Source organism: Pan paniscus, chromosome 8, assembly GCF_029289425.2.
Source record: "Pan paniscus chromosome 8, NHGRI_mPanPan1-v2.0_pri, whole genome shotgun sequence".
Taxonomy (NCBI): domain Eukaryota; kingdom Metazoa; phylum Chordata; class Mammalia; order Primates; family Hominidae; genus Pan; species Pan paniscus.
This window is the reverse complement of record NC_073257.2, coordinates 59,539,735-59,562,346: the sequence shown is the minus strand read 5'-3', so window position 1 is coordinate 59,562,346 and position 22,612 is coordinate 59,539,735. Positions and strand designations below refer to the sequence as shown.

Sequence of the window (22,612 nt, the reverse complement as noted above, 5' to 3'; positions counted from 1 at the left end):
ACTTACTAAGGTCTATTGAAATTTTCTATTTGTTCTTGATTCAGTTTTTGTAGTTCCTGTCTTTCTAGGAATTTTTCCATTTCACCTAAGTTAAAATTTTGCTGTCTTACAATTGTTTATAGTATTCCTTTGTAATCCTTTTATTTCTATGAGGTGGTAGTGGTGTGCCCTATTTCATTCTCTAAACATTAATAATTTAATAATTTAATTCCCTATACATTAATAATTTAATAATTTAATGTATAGGGAATGAAATAGGGCACATAATTTTTTTTTCTCAGTCAAGCTAAAGGTTTACTAATTTTATTGCTCTTTTCAGTGAAGCAATTACTCTTGTTTTTTCCCTTAGTGTTTTTTCTATTCCCTGTTTTATTTATTTCCACTACAATCTTTATTATTTTCTTCTTTCTGCTTGCTTTGGGCTTAGTTTGCGCTTCCTTTTCTACTTTCTTAAGGTGGAAGTCTGGGTTATCGAGATCTTTCTTCTTTTTAATATAGGCATTTACAGCTATAAAAGTCTCCCTAAGTATTGCTTTGACTGCATCCCATACACTTTTATATGTTGTGATTTTATTTTCATTCATTTCAAATAATTTTCTAATTTTCATTGTGATTCCTTCTTTGACCCATTGATTATTTTGGAGTGTGTCATTTAATTTCTACATATTTGTGGATGTCCGAAATTTCTTTCTGTTTTTGGTTTTGAATTTCGCTCTGCTATTGTTAGAGAACATATGCTATATGATTTCAATTATTTTAAATTTACTGCATTTTGTTTTATGGATGAAAATACACGTATGTGTTTTCTATTGCTGCCATAACAAATTACCACAAATTTGCACCTAACACAAATTTATTATCTTGTGGTTCTGAAGATCAGAAGTCTGACATGTCTTACTGGGCTAAAAATAGGAATCTGTGTGGTTGTATTCCTTTGTGGAAATTCTCGGAGAGTTCCCTTGTTCATTCGAGTTGTTGGCAGAATTCAGTTCCTGCAAGTTGTAGGACTGAGATTCCCACTTCCTTGCTGGCTGTCAGCTGAACTGTTCCCAGCTTCTAGAAGCTACCCACATTCCCTTATTAATAGTCCCCTTCCTCCATCCTCAAAGGCAGCAATGGTGGATCAAGTCCATCAGTTTAGTAGTCACTTAAACCTTTCTCACACCTCAATTGTCTCCTCCTCCTTCCATTTCATCTCCCTACCATGGTTAGGAAAGTGTCTCCACTTTTAAGAACTCATGTATTTTGATTGGGCCCACCCAAACAATCCAGGGTAATCTCCGCATCTCAAGGTTTATACCCTTAATCATATCTGCAAAGCCCCTTTTGTCATGTAATGTAACGTGGTTCCAGGGATTAGGGCATGGATATCTTTGGGGGCCATTATTCTTCTCATGACAAGATTTATTCTTGAGAACATTCCATATACACATACAAAGAATGTCTATTCTGTTGGTGGTGGTGGAGTGTTCTGTGGGTAACTACCAGCTCTAGTGGGTTTACTGATTTTTTCAGATCTTCTATATCGTTGTGGATCTTCTGCCTAGCTGTTCTATCTGTTGTTGAAAGTGGAGTAATGATGTCTCCAACTATAATTGTTGAATTTTCTATTTCTCACTTCAGTTTTTGCTTCATGTATTTGGATCTCTGCTATTAAGTGCATATATATTCTTAATTGCCATGTCTTCTTAATAGATTGAAACTTTTACAATTATAAAATGTTTTTCTTTGTCTCTTGTAATAATTTTTGTCTTAAGAGTCTATTTGGTCTACTGTTAGTATAGCTAGCCACTCCAGCTCCCCTTTGGTTACTACTTTCATGGATTATCTTTTTCCATCCTATTACTTTCAACCTATTTGTGTCTTTGAATGTAAAGTATGTCTCTTATAGATAACAGATAGTTGATTCATTTTTTAAAATCACAACCTCTGCATTTTGATTGGTATGTTTACTCTATTTACATTTAATATGATTTACTGAAGATAGGCTCTACACCTTCCAGTTTTCTATTTTTCTATGTCCTATATCTTTTTTGTTTTTCTTTTGCCTCATTACTGTCTTCTTTTGAATTCAATTGATATTTTCTAGCATATCATTTTAATTCTTTTGTTTGTTTTACCATATATTTTTAGTTATTTTCTTATTCTTGCCCTGGGGATTATAACATTTTATCATAAAACAATCTAATCCATATCAATCCAACTTAATTTCAACAATATATTTAAAGATTGCTTCAATATAGGTCCATTTCCTGCCCCCTTCCTTTGTGTTAATATTATCGTACAAATTACATCTTTATGCATTATAAGCCCAACAACCCAGTTTTATAATTACTCATTTATGTAGCTATTTTTAAATCAGATAGGATAAGAAAAGAATTACAATTAAAAATACATTATACTGTCTTTTTTATTATGTAATTACCCTGCAGTGCTCTTTATTTCTTTGTGTGGATGAAGTTACCATCTAGTGTCCTTTCATTTCAGCCTGAGAGACTCCTTTTAGTATTTCTTGTAGGGAAGATCTACTCATGATGAACTCTCACATTTTTCATTTATCTGGGCATTTCTTCTTTTTTTTCAAAGATACCTTTGCTAGATATAGAATTCTTGGTTGACAGTCATTTTCTTACAATACTTTTAATATGTTATCCCATTGCCTTCTTGCCTGAATGGTTTTGATAAGAAGTCAGTTGTTAATCTTATTGAGGAATTTGAAGCTAGAGTGTATATGCTGAGTTATTTTTCTTTTGTAGCTTTCGAGATTCTCTTTTTGTCATTGGCTTTTGATAGTTTGACTCTGATGTATCTAGGTATGGATTTCTTTGTTTTTATACCACTTGTAGTTCGCTGAATTTCTTGAGCATGTAAATTAATGTTCTTCATCAAATTTGGGAAGTTTATGGCAATTATTTCTTCAAATATTCTTTCTGCCCCTTTATCTCCTCTTCTTTTGGGATTCTCATTATATACATATTGGTATGCTCTCTGAGGCTCTGTTCATTTTTCTTCATCCTTTTGACTTTCTGTTCCCTGGATTGTATAATCTCAATTGACCCATATTCAACTTACTGAATCTTTTTTCTGCCTGCTCAAATTGGCTGTTAAGCCCCTCTGGTTAATAATTTTTTATTTCAGTTGCACTTTCAACCCAGAATTTTATTTTTTTCCCTTTTTTATATAATTTTCTATCTCTTTATTGATATGCTGTATTTGGTAAGACATCATTGTCATGCTTTTTAACATTCTTTAAACATGTTTTCCTTTAGTTGTTTAAACATGTTTTTAAGACTTGTTCTAAAATCTTTGATAGTAAGTCCAATGTCTGGGCTTCCTCAAGAAAAAGTTTCTAATGGCAGCTTTTTCCCTGTGAATAGGTCACACATTTTGTTTCTTTGCATTTCTCATATTTTTTTCTTAAAAACTGAATGTTTTAAATAAAATAATGTGGCATCTCCAAAAATCAGACCTCACCCCTCTTCACAATTTGTTGTTGCTTCTGTTTGTTGTTGTTGCCGATGCTGCTGTTTCTCTGTTTAGTGAATTTCCTGGACTAAGTTTTAATGTATACTTTTTGTCATGTGTAGCCACCGAAGTCTTTCCTCAGTTTAGTTGTCCATTAATTTTTGGACAGAGATTTCTTTAAATTCCTTGCACAACTAAATCTACCTACCTTTGCTGGGAGGCTTTGTTTGTGTTGAGCCATGCCTTCGATGCTTCAGCAAGCAGCTGACAACTCTGCCTCAGAGTTTACTTCCTGCTTGCACAGAGCCTCAAAGCCAAACAAAAGTTAAGCTCTAGTTAGATCTGTCTTGGACATGTGTACAACCCTGCACATGCACATGGCCTTCTAGGTTCTTAAGAATATGTCAGAGCTTTTCCAAAGCCTCTATGAATACCTCATTCCCCAGTTTTTCCTTGTAACTGTTTTGGTCAGCCTCTTATTAGCCCCAACTGGTACTGCCATCTCAGGCAGTTGCAATGTCAAACAATTTTTGCTGATTGTTTTTGACAGATTCCCTCAGGATAGGGCTGTTCACACAGACTAAGCTCCAAACCATGTTAAGCAAAGACAATCCCTGAGAATGTGCCTTTTCCAGGGAGCTGTCAGACAGATCAAATAGTAACAACTTTCTGAGGATGGGATTTTTGGAGAGCTCTAAACCTATTCTGTCCTCCCCAGTGGCTACCAGGCTGCTGGTTTTCACAGCTGTCATGGTTGTGAGAATGTTAATTGTGTGTGTGTGTGTGTGTGTGTGTGTGTAAAGACAGAGGTTGTCTCTGTGTTGTCCAGACTGGTCTCAAACTCATGGACTTAAGCAATCCTCCCATCTCAGCCTCCCAAAGTGCTAGGATTATAGGAGTGAGCCACCATGCCTAGCTGAGAACATTTATGTTCAAGTCTATCATAGAGCTTGGAAAAGAAGACTACGAATAAGGCAAATTAAAACACCACAAAATTTGCTATTCTTACTGAGATTCAGCTGTGTTTCTTGAATAAATCTAACTTGGATTGCTGAAAGCCTTTGGTTAATTTCCAGGACTCTGAAAATGTTAATTTTGACATTTTTGCCAGTGCTCTCGTTGTTAAGGAAGGATTTTCAGAAGTCCTTATTCTGACGTTCTGCAAGTGTTTCTCTTGGTTTGAGTTTTCATGTGATTGTTTGGGGTAGTTGTTTTTATTTTTGTTGTTGTCTTGATTGGTTTTTGGAGAGATGGTTTTCTACTGGATACTCCTAGGATTCTTTTCTTTGAAGGCAAACATTCATTTTATTAGGATCTGTCATCTCAGCATTGACTTCTCTAAATCAATTTACCCTTCGATCAGAAAATTCAAGTCTTCCTTTATTTCAGGAAAGTTGTTCTGAATATTGAGTCTAATTTTTTTTCTATTCCATAGTTCAGGTTTCCTAACCAGGGGACAGAATGTCCTCCCCTGCACTGAATGGCCTCTGCCTTTGTCTACTGAAGACTGCCTGAGTATCACTTGCAATTTAAAACAGGGCCTGTCTGTAGAGCCTTCTCTGTACCCAGGACAGTTTAGAGGCGTGTCTGTGTTTCCACACCAATAGTAATTATAGTAATAATGATTACTACAAGGTGAGCATCTAATGCTTTGAAATCTGATATCATTTAATGACCCCAGCTACCCTGTGAGGTGGGTATTATCTTCATTTGCAGATGAAGATACTGCAGCTTAGTCAGCAGACTAAGTCACCTAAATGCTCTGTCAGAAGCAGAATTTGTACTCAGGAATGGCCAACTGCAAAGTCCATGTGCTTGAACAGTATGGCATACTGATACATGCACCTGCCATGACCAGAACACAATACAGTGATCTGGCAGCACTTCGTGGCTCACCATCTCTGCTATACTGATAACAACTTGAGGGCTGGACCTACTTATCTTATTCAACAAGGACCCTCTCAGAGGTTAGGATTGCCCAGTGCAAAGATAGCAAGTCATGTGACACATGGGCCACCTCACCCCTCCTGCAGCCATTGATAACTTTCTTCTTTGAACATGGCATTCTTTCTCTCTAAGCCCAGTTAAGAATTCAGAATCCTTCTAGGCCCAGTTTTTAAAGCAGCCACCACCAATCTATTGGTGCTGACATGAATTCAAAAGATACTTTCTATCCCTTATCTAAATAGTTCATAAGATGATGAGGCTGAACTATGGAACAAATGTAGTCCGTCAGAGATTTCTAGAAAAAAAAACCAACTCTCAATAGTCCTAGAAGTTTGGAAATGAGTATTAATCCCAGGATAATCCAGACACATCTTGTCTTATGGCCTGATGCCAAGTGATGTGGCCCTTATCTAATAGCACATTTGCATTTTAAATGAGTAAAGCTGGTTAAACCTCTTTTTCTAATTTCAGCTATTATTTTATCTACAGGGGCCTCATAGACATTCACTCCACCCAACAACCACAGAATATACATTCTTCCTATCTGTACACAGAACATATTCTCAGATCAACCATATGCTGAGTCATAAAGCAAGTCTCAATAAATTTTAAAAAATTGAAATTATACCAAACACACTCTTGGACCACAGTGCGATAAAAATAGAAACTAATATCAAGAAGATCTCTCAAAACTACACAAATACATGGATATTAAACAACTTTTTCCTGATTAACTCCTAGGTGAAAATCAAAATTAAGGCAGAAATAAAAAAATCTTTGAAAGTAATGAAAATGGAGATACAACTTAACAAAGTCTCTGGGATGCAGCCAAAGCAGTGTTAAGAGGAAAGTTTATAACGTTAAATGCCTTCACCAAGAAGTTAAAACAATCTCAAATTAACAATCTAACTTTGCACCTAGAAGAACTAGAGAAAAAGAGCAAACCAACCCCAAAGCTAGCAGAAGAAAATAAATAACTAAAATTAAAGAAGAACTTAATGAAATTGAGATGCAAAAATCCATACAAAAGATAAATGAAACCAAAAGTTGATTTTCAAAAAAATAAACAAGACTGAGAGACCACTAGCTAGATTAACAAAGAAAAAAGAATTTCCAAATAAGTACTGTCAGAAATGACAAAGATATTACAATTCATCTTCATTTGCAGATGAAGATACTGCAGCTTAGTCAGCAGACTAAGTCACCTAAATGCTCTGCCAGAAGCAGAATTTGTACTCAGGAATGTCCAACTGCAAAGTCCATGTGCTTGAACAGTATGGCATACTGATACATGCAGAAATACAAAAGATCCTCAGAAAATACTGTGAGTAATTCTATGCACACAAATTAGAAAATCTAGAGGAAATGGATAAATTCCTGGGAACACACAATCTCCCAAGATTGAATCAGGAAGAGGCTGATACCCTGACTAGACCAATATCAAGCTCTGAAATTAAACCAATAATAAAAAACCTACCAACGACAACAACAAAAAGCCCTGGACTAGATGGTTTCACAGCTAAATTCTATCAGACATACAAAGAACTGGTACCAATCCAACTGATTAAACCTCTTTAGGTTCCGCTTTTTGTATTGTTAAAATCTTCATTTTTGGTTTTCTAACAGTCTCTGATTCAACATTCGTTACCAATAAATAATCCAGGTAGCCTCACCCTGAGTGGCAGCCTGGCTGGGTGAGTTCTAAAAATGCCCAGGACCTCCAAGACTAGGTGAGATCTGAAGTAATGAAATGCCTCCATTCACTAAAGGCCTGAAATTGTCGTGACTGCCCCAGTCCCACGGACCAAGAAGAGCCTTTCAAGCTGTGATCCCAATACTTGTGGCTGCTGTGAGAATAAGGAAAGCAGCTTAGGCCTCCAGTGGGAGGATCAGATGTTTGCCCTTCTGATCCTCAGAGAGCCTTCATCCAAGTAAGATGGGTGGTGAGGAGCTGTGGATGACAGCATGAAGGATGAGGACTGATGCAGCAGCCATAATTAGATTATAGGTTTCCATGGGATGTGCCATGACTGCTTACAAATGGGGCCCAGCCATGGAATTGAGTTATCAACTAGGCTGATTCCTGAGGCACAGATCATCCTGTCCTCCACAACATGATTAAAGACTACATGATGCTCAGGAAGACCTCTGCAGCTGTGTGCTCGGAAGAGTGTGTTTTTCCTGCTAAAGCATAAGAAAAAAGAGACCAGCAATTATTATCTTAGGCCTTGCAGCATCCTTTCTGGTCCCACAAGTTTGAGAAGGCAGGTGTGTGTGTGTGTGTGTGCATTTGTGTTTGTGTGTGTGCGCACGTCCACATGCATGCATGATCATGCAATGGAAGTGAGTAGGCAAAAGTTGATTGCCTATATACCCTCCCCACAACCAGGTGTATAAGAGTGTTCTTTGAGAATGAGAAAGCAGGAAGGAGCACATCCCACACCTTAGCATTCATGTAGTCAATTAGGAACTCCTGAGCTCCCATGACATGCTAGACCCCGGGCTCAGCACTGGAGCTCAGACATGTCCCAAACCGGGCGATGGAAGTGGTGGGAAACAACCACTCATGGACAGCTTCCCGTGTGCCAGGAGTGTGCCAGCATTGACATTATGCCGTCTCTCACTCCCGCCCTCCATCACATTAGTGATTCTGCTGTGAGTGACTCGTTCCTTTGGGTTCCTGTAAGTTCCTGTGGAGGGGTCTAGCCACAGCAGGGGAAAGAGCACTGAGGGAGCTTTTAGGAAACTCTGCTCCAGGTCAGCTGTGCGATGCTGAAAAAATGGCTCACCCTCTCTGGACCTGTTTCCTCTTTTGCACAATAAGAGGGTGGTGTTCTCCAAGGTCTCCTTGAAAATCCGACTTATCCTTGGTCATCACTTTGCAGAGGGCAGGTCCTGTCCCCAAGCCCACCAGAGCGGAGCTGGGAAAAGTTCCCTGGTGGAGAAAAGGCAGGCGACACAACTCTCAGAGTCATTCCTTTGAAGATTGAGCCCAGAAGGCTCAGTTTCTGGATTGCATGGGGCACTTTGTCTCTCTCTGCTGGAGCCACGCACCCCTGGTGCAGTAGTTTCTGCCCTGCCCAGACTCTGGTCCCAGAAGGTTGACATAATGAGGAGGGAATGAGCTTGCTAGCTCTGCCATGACCAGCAGGCAGCCTTGGGCAAGTGCTTCACTTCCCTGAGCCTCACTTCCTCTGCCTCATCCCTTCTCAGAGACCACTCCTCATTTACCATCCTAAAGTCTGACCCGTCCTGACCACCATTATTCTCTCTCCATCCCCTGGTTTTTCTCTTTAGGACAGTTACTGCATTCTCTATCTCTTGTTGTTTCTTAGGTGGAGGAGGTACCTGCCTCCTCCCTACCTAGAACGTGAGCCTAGTAAAGGGATGGGCCTCACCTGTTTCAGGTTTGACCTCCAATGCCCGTCACGTAGAAGCTCAACACCATTTCCAATGCCAGAAGTGACAGGACAACAGCAACAATAGCAATATTTCTGTACCACCTCCCTCACTTTCCAAAGAGAAGTAATTCCCAGCTTGGACCCTCCCTTGCTGGGAGGGGTGCCCAGGTGTGGCCTCTCTGTGACCTTGGACCCTGGCTCCGGCATATGCCAGCCTGGCCTTTCCCCAGGGTAGGGAGCTGGCACCCTGGGCATTCCCCAGCCAGCATCCAGCCTTCTTGGGCAGGGCCTTTCCACACCATTCCTCCCAAATCCTCACTGGCCCACCCTGGAACAAATGCAGGCGGAAGCTCGCATCCCCACCTCTGCTGTTTCTGCTGGGTCCCCGAAGAGCTTTCTTTAGGGAAAAAGAAAGCAGGCCAGTGCCTGCTCCTTTTAGACCCCACAGTGGGGCATGGGGTGGGCCTTGGTTGGCCTTAATTTTCCATTCACCTGAGGAGTGGCTCAATCTCACTCACTCCCATTGCAGGTGGATGTCAGCCAAACTGGATGCACAAGGTTTTTGTGATTTAGGAGTTGCAACAGGGGAGATAAAACGCCTAGGAATGTCTTCAGTTAGAAAAAAGGGGCACGATCCTCACATTCTGTAACCTGAGCACTTTATCTCCTCTCTCCCCTTCCTTCACTGATACAAGAAAGGAGACTCCAGCACTAGTTCCCTCAGTCCTTCTGCATGGCGGGCCTTCTCACGGCCTCAAAGTCATGGAGAAGAGTGTGCACAGGACACCTCACTTTAAGCAAAGCCCATAGACCGTATTTGAGAAAAGGAGTTAAATAAAGAGGCAGCCACCAACAAACCAGAGCCCTGTGGTCACTCAGGTCCCATAGACTCTAGAGGTCAAAGGGCCTCCGAGCATTTGAGAATCAGAGAGGGCAAGTAACTTGGCTGATATCACATAGCACGAAGGTGGCAGAGCCAGGATTCCACCTGTTGGCCTCCCAGATGTCTTTCCTGTTGGACCCTGCTTGCTGGCCACTCCTGGTGGGGGTCACTCCACCATTAGTGTGTTCGTCAAACTGACAGTTGTGGTCCGGATCCCCTGCCTCTGGTGTGCCCAGCACCTTAGCTGGCACCTCCCTCAGCAAACCCAGCCCTCGCCATCCTCCCAAGCATACTTCCCAGGGCTGTTTTGTCCATTATGGTCCCAGAATATAAGGCCTTTGGGTTTTTTCAGGGCCTGTAAAAAGGTTTGAAACATGAAAAACACACTGGCAGTTCCAAAATTCTCAAATAAAACTGTAGAAATGCCTTAGGAATTAAATACGTAATAAGATGTGAACACTTCATTACACACCTACAATTAGTCACATGCCTACGATATGTGAATAATGTCAGGTCAGCTAGTGAACTGTTATATAGTAATTGCGCATCACTTATATAGATATACACAAAGTGCACTTACTGACTTGGATGTGTGTGTTCGTTGTTTGAAGTGGTGTGGATGGAGGCTCCAAAAGATAAAAGAATGTAGGGGAGGTGACTCTTCAAATGGCCCTCACCCACCCCTTACCCTCAGCTCACCCACCATGAAGCTTCCCCTTCCAAGGAGGACACACCTCTTTTCCTAGAACATTCTTCAGTGCCACAAGCTGCTCAGTCAGTCCTGATTCTGGAGTCTCCAGTGAGCGAGGCCTGGGGTGGCCCCAGCGGGATGAGCCACACTCCCCACAGCACTCAGCCTGGATGTGGCACTGGCTGCACATAGCAAGAGGCAGCTATTGGACACCTGCTCGCCACATGTTCTGTCTTATCCTCCCAGCAACACCGAGTGAGGGAGGGAGTGTTAACCCATCATTCACCAGGTTTACCAGAGACCAAGCCCAGGCTCTCCCCACTGCACACTTTTAAAGGGGTCCTTTCAGCTTCCCATTAAAGAGGTTTGTTCCTTTGTTCCTCCTCTCCTGTTCTTCCTAAGACATCATCACTGAAATTTAAGCTTATAAATTTAAAATGGAGTAAATCTATAAGGGAAAAGGGTTAAAAAAGAGAGAAAGATGGCTTACTAATGGATGAGAGTCCAACACATTTCTGGAAGACAAGGTTCATGAGAGGCCTAGCACTGTGGCTCCCACCTGTAATCCCAGCACTTTGGGAGGCTGAGGCAGGAGGATCGCTTGAGGACAGGAATTCAAGCCTGCAGTGAGTTACCGTCACACCACCCTACTCCAGCCTAGGCAACAAAGTGAGACCCCATCTCTTAGAAAAGAAAAAAGAAGATTCACAAGAGGGTGTGGCAATATTAGACAGGCTAAGCCCCCAGGTGTACCCAGTGTAACCACAGGGGCCCTTCGGTGGAAGGGAGAAGCAGAAGAGGTCAGAGTGAAGCCACACCTGCTGTGACAATGGAGGGAGAAAGTGGCTGGCCAAGGAACGCCATCAGCTTCTAGAAGCTGGAAAAGGCAAGGAAACAGTCTCCGCCCGGAGCCTTATGGGAACACAGCCGCCTCATGGGAACACAGCTGCCCTGTGACACTGATTTTAGCCCCGTGAGGCCCATGCTGGACTTCTGGCCTCCAGAACTGTAAGATTTGTGGTGCTCTAAGCAAATCATAAATTTGTGGAAATTTGTTACAGCAGCAACGGAAAACTAGCACAGGCAGCCTACGTGCTAATTCTCATCTTACCTGAGGTGGGGTGTACAATACACCCTGCGTTAGTTGGAAAGCTGAAACAATTCTCTAATGCTAATACTGAAATTGTCAGGTCGGTGTAACTGTGACAGTCCGGAAGCAATGGAGGCTTCAGTGAGCAGGACCAGCTGCCTTTCTCACCACCACAGCTTGATCTCTCTCACAACTTCCTCTCCACCTCCACTGACCTCTGGGTTGGTTTTCTTCTGCACGATCTTTCCACGTGTCAGGGGCCTGGAGGCACCCTACAAGAGCTGATTTTACATTTCCTTCCTAGAGGTAATCCCAGAACAAAAGAGAGCAGTTTTATTTATTTTTTTCAAGAGAATTAAATTGTTTATTGATTACACATGATAATGGATGATACACAAGCTTCATTCCCATCTATAATTTAATCTGGTACCATTATTCAATTAGATATGTTACATAGGATGTGCCAACAATTACTTTTATAACCAATAATTCCATGATTTTGCTTGGGTAATCCCTTTTAATGGTGACTGAAATCATGACTGACCGAGGCAGTGGCTAGAAAAGGGGCTTTGCCTTTGTAACCTTTGACGACCATGACTCCGTCGATAAGATTGCCATTCAGAAATACCATACTGTGAATGACCACAACTGTGAAGTTAGGAAAGCCCTGTCAAAGCAAGAGATGGCTAGTGCTTCATCCAGCCAAAGAGGTCAAAGTGGTTCTGGAAACTTTGGTGGTGGTCGTGGAGGTGGTTTCAGTGGGAATGACAACTTTGGTCGTGGAGGAAACTTCAGTGGTCTTGGTGGCTTTGGTGGCAGTCGTGGTGGTGGTGGATATGGTGGCAGTGGGGATGGCTGTAATGGATTTGGTAATGATGGAAGCAATTTTGGAGGTGGTGGAAGCTACAATGATTTTGGCAATTACAACAATGAGTCTTCAAATTTTGGACCCATGAAGGGAGGAAATTTTGGAGGCAGAAGCTCTGGCCCCTGTGGCAATGGAGGCCTATACTTTGCAAAACCATGAAACCAAGGTGGCTATTGGCGGTTCCAGCAGCAGCAGTAGCTATGGCAGTGGCATATTTTAATTAGGAAACAAAGCTTAGCAGGAGAGGAGAGCCAGAGAAATGACAGGGAATCTACAGGTTACAACAGATTTGTGAACTCAGCCAAGCACAGTGGTGGCAGGGCCTAGCTGCTACAAAGAAGACATGTTTTAGACAAATACTCATGTGTATGGGCAAAAAACTCGAGGACTGTATTTGTGACTAATTGTATAACAGGTTATTTTAGTTTCTGTTCTGTGGAAAGTGTAAAGCATTCCAGCTAAGGTTTTAATATAGGTTTTTTTTTTGCACCCATGCTGTTGATTGCTAAATGTAATAGTCTGATCATGATGCTGAATAAATGTCTTGTTTTTTAATGTGCTGTGTAAAGTTAGTCTACTCTGAAGCTATCTTGGTAAATTTCCCCAACAGTGTGAAGTTAGAATTCCTTCAGGGTGATGCCAAGTTCTATTTGGAATTTATATACAACCTGCTTGGGTGGAGAAGCCATTGTCTTCGGAAACCTTTGGTGTAGTTGAACTGATAGTTACTGTTGTGACCTGAAGAGAGCAGTTTTAGTAGTGAAAGTCCTGCAGGATTCCTAGTGGTCAAGATTGGGGAGCATGCCTGTATCCCACAGTGGCCAGGGCCCAGGACATATGCCTGGCCCTGTGACTGGCTGGTCATGGGCACAGGCCCCCGGGAGGGAGGGGAGAGTCCTTTCAGAAGAAGGGGAGGGTATGGGAACAGACCCAACCTGACCGCCCCAGACTGTTACCCTCCCTGAGGTGGATGGAATGCAGAATCAAAGTACAATTATATGGTTTAAAGTTTTAAAAGTAAATAACAGAAAACTAAAAATAATTATGCCAAAATGATAAAACTTTGGAAGGATGAAGGGAGGAAGCAGAGGTGCATAATGAGGCCATTTCTTATGTTCCATCATAGGAGGTAGATAAATTTTCTCCAGATGAATAAAAAAATAAGGGTGCCTATACATGCTACTAAGCATTGTGGAGGCACCCACCAGAAGTACTAAAAATGGAAATGTTTACAAGAAGTTGCCTCTGGAGAGTGAGGCCAGGACTGGGGAGGGGAGAGGATAGAAACTGTTTTCTCTCACCATAAACCCTTCTCTCATATTTGATTTGTTCCTATCTGTTTGTTTTACATTGATCACAAGATGTGCTGTGAGAGTGAAAGATTTTTAAATATTTAGATGGATGTCCTGAGCTTTGATATGAAATGCTGATCTGATCAATATCTAATATTATAACTCCATTTGGGATAAAATTTTAGGGTCATGGGGAAAAAACATAATTTGGAATCATCTTCATTCATATGCAAGTTATGCTTTTTAAGAAGGAAACTCCTTGATTCTCATCTGCTGTGCTGAATCTTTAGGAGTTTAACCTGCTATGTCACATGTTTCAATAAAAGAGAGATGTTCCCAGCCTGTTAAACAACAAACTCGCCTGCTTAAATCAAAAAGCAATTATGAATGAATGAATGAACTCTTGTCATCACCCTCTCTCCAGGAGAGAGTAAGGCACATTCATTCTCACAAGAAGACCTGGCCTCACCCCATTTCTCTGTTTCCCAGGCATATGGCTCATCTGCGTCCAGTGTATGTTTGGCCAGGACACTGGACATGTCCCACTTGGCTCCTGCCTCTTGCCCCTGCCAGTCTGGCCTACAGCCGTGGGTCTGAGGGGAGGACTGGGAGCCATCAGAGACAGCAGCTGGCCAGGATCTGATTTGGAGGCCTAGTACTCAATGCAGAGTTACTCTTCAGGCCCCAGCTCCTTCATGCAGGGCTCCTGGGCCACATATTCAGAGTCAGATTCCCCACCCTTCTCCAGTGATTCGGGTCATTGACTTACACCAAAGCTGGAAGCCATAAATCAGGAGACTTCATTGGTCTCATTCCTGAACCCACCCCTGCAACCTTTGGTCATCGCCCCCTAGGCCAGCCCTGGCCATCCACCCATCTCCCTGATGCTCCCTCCATCCTGCTCTGGGACTCCTCTCCTTCCTGCTCTTCCGCCACGGCTGACTCTGCCTCTTCGTCACTGTTCCACTGGGAGGCCCATTTCAGAGCAAATGAGCCCTCTGTGTCATCAGCCTTTCTCTCCTCCCCTGGGGGCATACTCCTTTGCCCTAGATGGGGGCTTCTCACTCTCCCACTTCCAACTTGGCTAAGGACCCAGCAGGACAGGGAGCCTCTTCCTCTTCCCCTTTGCCCTCCTCCCACATCCCATCGTCTTTCGCTCTCTGGAGGTTGGGGGGAGGGGCAGGGTGGAACAATTCCCCAGGCTTCTCACTCCCAGGGCCTCCCCTCCATGATCACCGTCTCCCTCTCCTCCCTGAGGCCGGAGGCCTGGCCGTGCCCATAGGGACAACGTCTCCCCAGCTTGGCCTTGGTGCTCTGGGACCTCCCCAACTGCACAACAGGCTCCCAAGCCAGGAATGCTTTTGTCTCAGCTCCCCTCTAGACCTGGGGAGCCCTCCATGGAAAACCACAGTCGAAAAATGGATTTAGTATCTGCATTGTTCAGGGTCATGGCAAGAAATGGCATTGAATGGTTCAAATGATGAGACTTTAATGGCAGTAGTCCTTACAGAAGTGTGGCCAGGTGAAGAGGATGAACAGGGATGTTGAGAAGCACGAAAACAAACAACTCTAGGATGCTGTTACCCATGGGGCTAGACAGACAGAGAGGAATAGTGTTGCCACAGCCAGTAAGAGCTAGAGATGTGGAGAAGGGGCTTCCAGCAGGAGCTGATGTCTTGGAGAGACACAGCCTTGGGCAGGGGCAGTGGGGACGGGGTGGGGGGGATACACTGACCACTCTCTCTCTTCCTATACTTTTGCCTTTCAGCTAGAGTCTCCCACTGGCTAATTCCAACCTCTGCCCAGTCAGTAAGAAAGCCTGAGAGGCAGCTTAAAGAAGTCAGGTTCCCAGGGTCAAGCAGGACACATGACTGTGGGGGTGGGGAAGGAGAGTGGGCAAACACCCTGAAACTAAAAGGAGAGTAGCAGTGCAGAATCCAGGGCCACTGAAAACAGTTCCCAGAGTCCAACTCCTTCGTTTTGCAAATGGAGAAGCCAAGGCTGGAAAAGGTTAGTGATTTTCCCAAGTCACACAAAGTTCGTGGCCAGGCTGAGCCCAGACCCCAGATCCCCATCCCCCCTGCTGCCTGTGACACAACGAAGGTCTTGACACCAACACTCCCTTCTGTGGAGTCTCTTGTAGTGTTTATGCACTAAAAATCATTTTTAAAACATTTTAATAGGGTATATTGCTTTGAATCCCTTCCCCAACAGGAAATATGCTGGCTGGCTGGCCTTCAGAAGGCTCAGCAGCTGACCTTGAACTCCCTTGACCTCCCCACATCCAGGCTGAGATTTTCCATCCAACGGTATTGCCAGAGCCCAAGCTGAATGGAGGAGGCTGGAATTAAACAGTAATAGCCCCTTCCAGTTATCGTTCTGTAGCCAGCAGCTAGATAAATATTCGGAAAACATCGGAGGAGAAATCTAATTGAATTCAAACATAATAAATTGAAGCCAACTCACTGGATTTATGGTCATGTCTTCTGGCATCTTTTAATTTTGCATCACACTCATTTGGAGGCAATCAAATTAGGGCGCTCATTAGCGGCCAAGGGAGGGGAGGCTGGAGCCACACTCACTGCGGTAATGAGATCTCTGCAGTGGGATGATTCAGAAGTCGGTTGCCGGGGAGGCTGCAAGGGCACAGTGGTCACTGCCTCCTTTCAGGAAAGTTGTTGGGAGGAGCAGGAGGTTGATTGTAGGAGGGAGCAAGGGTGGAGTCCAGCCCAGCTACTCACCGGGTAACTGTGGCCTTCACCGCCCACAGTGTCAGACTCCTCCTCGGTGGGATAGCGGCAGTGCCTGCCTCCGAAGGCTAAATGAGTAGGAAATGAGATAAGAGGTAGAAACCATGTCTTCCTCCAGCCCTCAGAGTTTGATAACCTCTGCCCTCTCATCCCATTACGGCCCCATGGACAAAGCTCCTTGGCCCCTAATTCTCACCCATGGACCTCTGGCTTGTACATGTGAGAAACAAACTTACCCGTCCAAACCCAAAGAATGGACTCAGATACCCAGAGAACAGCGAAAGTGAAACTTTTAATGATGAACTTGCAAGATCGGGTGTCTGATGGACAAGCACACCCAGCAGTTTCGACAAGCAGTTTATCCCTAGAGTACGGGTCCCTCCCCCAGTTGCTCATAGACTGAGTACTATGGGGTCACAATTTTCCCGGTTGTTGCCTATTGATTGTTAGGCAGGGGCTTTAGGTGTTTTTTTTTAGGGTTGTCTTGCTGCATGTTGTTGCAGCTCACAATGCATTGCAATCCTAGTCAGCTCAGGGGCTCTTCAAGTGTTTGACTTATGACCTAAGTAGCTAGGCAGGCTGACAAGAAGAGACAAATCAAGCTATCTTGCAGACTAATAAACTTTTATCTAAACTTCTTTGGTTCGGGTGAGGGCAACTAAGGGGGTGGGGAAGAGGGAGGAAGGGGGAGGCTGACAAGCAGGCAGCAGCTATCCAAGCAGGGGCCTAGTATGTCCTGTTGCTTCTATAGTTTGCTGACCTAAGCCGATTCAAGGCACTTGGTCTTGGAAATGGACCACTGTATATATTATTTCCTTCAGACACCCACCGTGGACACAATGCTCAGCTCATCCTGGCAGCCTGGCGAGATATGGCCTTGCCGCTAGAGCCGTTCCAGGCATCCCTACCCCAGACCAGGGGACTGGTCCAAGAGACCTGAGCTGGAACCTGAGAAGGACATCCAGGCAGCAGCCAAATAGGTGCCTGGCGCAAACAGGTGTTCAGGAAACACAGGCTTTCTCATCCACCCCAGTCCCTGCACAGGGCCGAGGAGGAGGAGGGCAGGCAGCTTTCTTGTCTGGCACAATCATTCACTTATCGAATACCTCATATGCCTGTGGTGCCAGGCGGGATGCAGAATGTTATCCCATTCCATCCTCACTGACCATAAGGGAAGTATGAACACGTTTCACTTTGTAGATGAGGAAACTGAGTCCCAGTGAGAATAGGCATTTGCTCATGGCCACACAGCAGGTAAGAGATGGAGTCAGTAGTCAAACCCAGGTCTGACTGACTCCAGAGCCTGCGCACTCTCTGACAAGCAGCTCCACAGAACCGTGGCTGCCCAAGCAGGTGACTCCACAAAGAGCCTGGAGCCTCTGGGACCTGGACAGGGAAGTAGATTGCAGCCTTGTGAGAGTTACATCATGTGATGAGGGCTTTCTGATCCCACCGTCTACAGAGGGAACCACAGCTGGAGCTGAGCAAAGCCAGCTCATCCAGGCAGGGGCTCCAGTGAGTGCGCCCTGCTGCTCGCCAGGTGGTCAGCCTTCCAGCTTCCCCAGGGACTACCTACATGTCCCCCCAATGCTTACTGCCCACTCCCAGGAGGGGCTGCGTGTCAGAGCAGGCCAGAGCACCAGATGCCCTGTAAGGGTGTGTCTCTGTGTGTTTGTGTATGTGAGTGTGCACACACATGCATGTGGAAATGTGCATGGGTGTGTATACACTTGTGTGCATGCACAGGACTGTGTGTGCTTATAAGTGTGTGTCTCTATGAGTGTGTGAGTGTGTGTGTAAGTGTGTGAGGTAGGCCAAGCAATTCCAATCACTTGTTTTCTGAAATGTCCTCAGATCCACCCAGGTGAAAGGAGCTAATAAATATGTCATTATAATCACATTTTCTACTGTTAAAATACAGTCCTGATTATATTTGCAATGACGACAGTTTACTTTACCCAACACAGTAGGTGATTCAATTAAACCTCTCCCCATCTATCCTTGGGCAGCCAGACAGGCCAGCCTTTCCAGCCACAGGGAGAAGAGGAGGCAAAGGTGACATTCCCATGGCCGCGTACTCTCTCATCACATTCTTGATGCTTCCCCTGTCTTGGTTTTTTGAGGCCCCCAGGGCTTGGCCAGGTGTCTGCTCATTAACATATTAGGCCTGAGTTCAAATCATGAGCCCCATGAGCAGAAATGCACTCCAGGCCCCCTCCCCACTCCACAAAGCAGTGCACCTGAAGCACAGACCTGACTGAGTGAAGAAAGTCTTGACAGTAACCACCTGATGTTAGCACAGATGCCACAGACTTAGGGCCCTGCAGGATGCCAGCTGCATTCCCAGTGCACCCACACTTCCAATCACTGGCTACCAAGATAGAGGCTCCCACTCAGGGCTTCAAGTTGAATAAATAATTCATTAGAATGACTCACCAACCTCTGCACTTACAATTCCAGTTTTATTGATTGGTACCAATCAGGACAAGCTAAATGAAAAGATGCACAGGGAGAGGTTTGGGGAGATTCCCAAATGTGAAGCCTCCCAGAACATGGTTATACGATTACCAACCAGGGTGGCTGCACTGACCTACAATGTCCAGAGTTTTTATTGGGGTTTGTTACCTAGGCATGATTGATGAAATCATTGCTTACACCTTTGTACTCAATTCCAATACCCACTCTCTCCCCAGAGGTCAGGCTGATATCATGCGGCTCAAAGTCCTGACCCTTTATTCACATGGCTGGTCTTTCCATGGTTGGCCAGCCTGCATCCTGAAACTATGGAGTCCCACCTTGAAGCACCTGGTCAGCATAAACTCCGGTGTGGCCCCAGGGACCCACGATGAATAGCAAAGACACTCCTGCCACCCTGAAAATGCCAAGCTCCCTTCCAGGAACCTGGGACAAAGCCCAAATGCTTCATTTTACAACACCATGGGCCCCCTAAAGTGTCTGGTGGCTCTTCATTGCCTTCTGGGTAAATCCAGGCTTCAGCCTTGCCTGGAAAGCCCCTTCCTCCTTGTCTGCCCTCATCTCCCAGCTCTCTGGCCAGGTGCCTTTTGTTCCAGCCACACTGGCCTTCTTCACTTTCCAGACATACCAGGTCCTTTCCCATACCTTTGGGGTGATATCCTCCCCATCCTTTCCCCTTTCTTAATGCTTCCACTGTCTTGGCATATGTGACATCTGCTCACCTCTTCATCTCCCTAATGAGGCTATGAGCACCCAAAGGCACCCTCAAGGCCCACACATTTTAGCTGTCCTGGAAGACCTGAAGCCACACAGTGCAAGGTCTGCAGAGACTGTGCCATTCAGAATCCCTGAGGCCCTTGGCTGGGAGCCATATTAATGGTCCTTCCCTGGCCTACAGAGAGGCTGCACCATTCTCAAGTCCTAAGCATGGCATGGCCACAGTACTTGCATTCACCTTTATCTCTGATCATGAAGTTGAGCAAGCAGCTGACTCAAGGGCCAATGATCCTGCCAAGGTCTTCCTACAGGTGTTCCCAGCAGGCCTGCTAGCCAGGGGTGTGGTGCCACAGGTGCTTATCATGGGCCCACTGCAGGATGGCTGGTCCCCAAGCAGCCCCACCCAGAGAAGCTTCCACCATGATCCTGAGGCAATGCCTAAGGCCTCTGGAGAATGAGGTGACTATCACTGTTGGGGGGGCATGATCAACACAGGGTGCAAGTCAGTTTCTTGGGTGCTTACAATGTTCAATTATTTAATCTGAGTGCTGGTGACATGGTTCCCTTGGCAAAGATTAATCGAACCATATAATTATAATTTGTATATTTTTGTATATGTCTGTTCACTTCAATAAAAATTTACGTAAAATGTACTATTAAAAAAAAAGCTACTCTTGCCCCAGCTTCTTAGCATATGCATAAAGCGATGCTCAGAAAGCATCTTACTGATCATGAGAGTTCCCCCAAGGTTTTTATAATTGGTTCTCAGAGAAATGCTGGCTCCCTCCTGTCCCCTTAGCTGAAGCAGGCTGTGCATGATACAGCCAGAGGAGGGAGGCCATCAGTGTTCTGCCAGAGTTATTTGAATATAAGCCCCTGCACTCTAGAATTCTTGAGGCTACCCAAAGCTTCATGGAGCTCATGATGAGATTCAAGGTGCAGATTCCTATTTTGGCATCTAAATCAAGTGAGGACACATTTATGCAAGGACCTTAGGCATCCATATCAGTCACAATAAACAGTTTTTGAAATAATTTTAATTATTTTCAAATAATGCATAATAACCTCAAAACCTAGTGGCTTAAAACAATAATTTGTCACTATCTTTCACAGTTGAAGGAGTTGGCTTGGCTAAGCCAGGCAGGTGTTGTGTGGGGTCTCTCCCTGGGTTAGTCAGATGGCGTCTGAGTCATCCAAAGGCCCGACAGGGCTGGACATCCCAAGTGGCTTCCTCACATAGCTGGCAGCTGGGAACCGAGTGAGGGCTGTGGTCTGCAGGCCTAGGCACAGCTCCTCCATGTGGCTTGGGCCTTCTCACAGCATGGCATCTGGATCAGAAAGGCAGGAAGTGGAAGCTGACAGCCTCTTAGCCCTGAGCTTAGAAGTGGGCACAGCAACATGTGCCTCACTCTATGGGTCAGAGAAGTCATAGAGCTCACCTAGATTCCAGGGGATGGGACAGAGACCCCACCTCTCAAGGTGAGCTCTCTAACTGGGAAATCCGTGACCATGACTTTGAAGTGAGGTTGGATCCAGGAGTCCAAGCAAGGTCCTGAACTTTCCCTCCTCGTCTCTGGCCTCTGCAGGGCTCTGTTGGGCTCCAGCTTCAGACACAGTCTCCCCAGGAGACAGCTATGGTGCTCAGCAGGTCCAAGCTCAGACTCCTTAGAGCACATGCCGAAGGAGAGACAACTCCTCTCCCAGCACTCAGTTTCCTAACAATGGACCCTAGTTGGCCCTGCTGTCCACGTGCTGATCCCAACCTAATAAGCACGTCCAATGTGTGACACACTCTGGCCAATGTGGGTCCTCTGACTGCCCTTGTGGTGGGCAGTGGGGGGCTCTCTTTATTATTACCCCCACCACAATCACATAGAAAGTTTGTAAAGAGGATCCCTTTTCTCAAAGCAGGGAACCACAGAGCTCATACTGTACCCCAAATCCCCTGCAACGTTACCTACAGGTCATGCAACCAGCATTAAGTTACAAAGAGAAAGGTGGGTACATCTGGAACTCCCTAGGTCTCCTTTTCCAGTCCCTACCTCGGGATGTCCAGCTGTCACTCCACCCCCATTTTCTCCCCCTACCCTCTGGGCCTCCAAGGCCACCTACCTCCCAGGTTTTCCTGCCTCCTTCTTCAGAAGGCCAACTGCTTCCACTGGCCACTTCAGATGGGCTCATCCCCCGGCCCTCCCCCAGCCCTCACCCTTCTCTTGAGTTCTGACAGGATAACATCGTTGATATGATTTGGCTGTGTCCCCACCCAAAACCTCATCTTGAATTATGATCCCCATAATCCCTACGTGTTAAAGTTAGGACTAGATAGATGGAGGTAATTGGATAATGGGGGCGGTTTCCCCCATGCTGTTCTCAATGATAGTGAGTGAGTCTCGTGAGATCTGATGGCTTTATAAGTGCCCAGCATTTCTCCTGCTAACACTCATTCTCTCTCCTGCTGCCTTGTGAAGAACTGTGAGTCTATTAAACCTCTTTTCTTTAGAAATTACCCAGTCTTGGGTGTTTCTTCATAGCAGCATGAAAAAGGACTAATACAACTGGCTTCTAGGGTTAGCCGGGGAGTACCTCTGGCATAGACTGGGGGCCACATGGACTCAACATCAGACCACAGCCCTGTTAGAGGAGGAGGCGAAGCCGTCAGTGGAAGGCACACGAGGGATCTGAGTCCTTTTCCTCCCTGCCTGTCTGTGGCCCAGGGAGCCAGTGGTGGAGATGACACTTTTTTTTTTTGAGACAGAACCTCACTCTATCTTCCAGGCTGGAGTGCAGTGGCTTGATCTCGGCTGACTGCAACCTCCACCTCCCAGGTTTAAATGATTTTCCTGCCTCAGCCTCCCACATAGCTGGGATTACAGGCGTGCACCACCTCATCTGGCTAATTTTTGTATTTTTGGTGGAGACGGGGTTTTGCCATGTTGCCCAGGCTTGTCTCAAACTCCTGATTTCAAGTGCTCTGCCGGCCTCGGCTTCCCAAAGTGTTGGGATTACAGGCATGAACCACCACGCCGAGCTGGA

At 45.0% G+C, this 22,612-nt stretch overlaps 1 protein-coding gene and 1 pseudogene across 1 annotated transcript in view; one reads left to right on the top strand and one right to left on the bottom strand.

Annotated features, from left to right (window-relative positions):
• LOC100969124 (anthrax toxin receptor-like) overlaps positions 1 to 22,612 on the bottom strand; it is a 748,177-nt gene that overhangs the window by 181,157 nt on the left and 544,408 nt on the right.
• LOC134731121 (heterogeneous nuclear ribonucleoprotein A1-like) lies at positions 11,322 to 12,798 on the top strand (annotated as a pseudogene).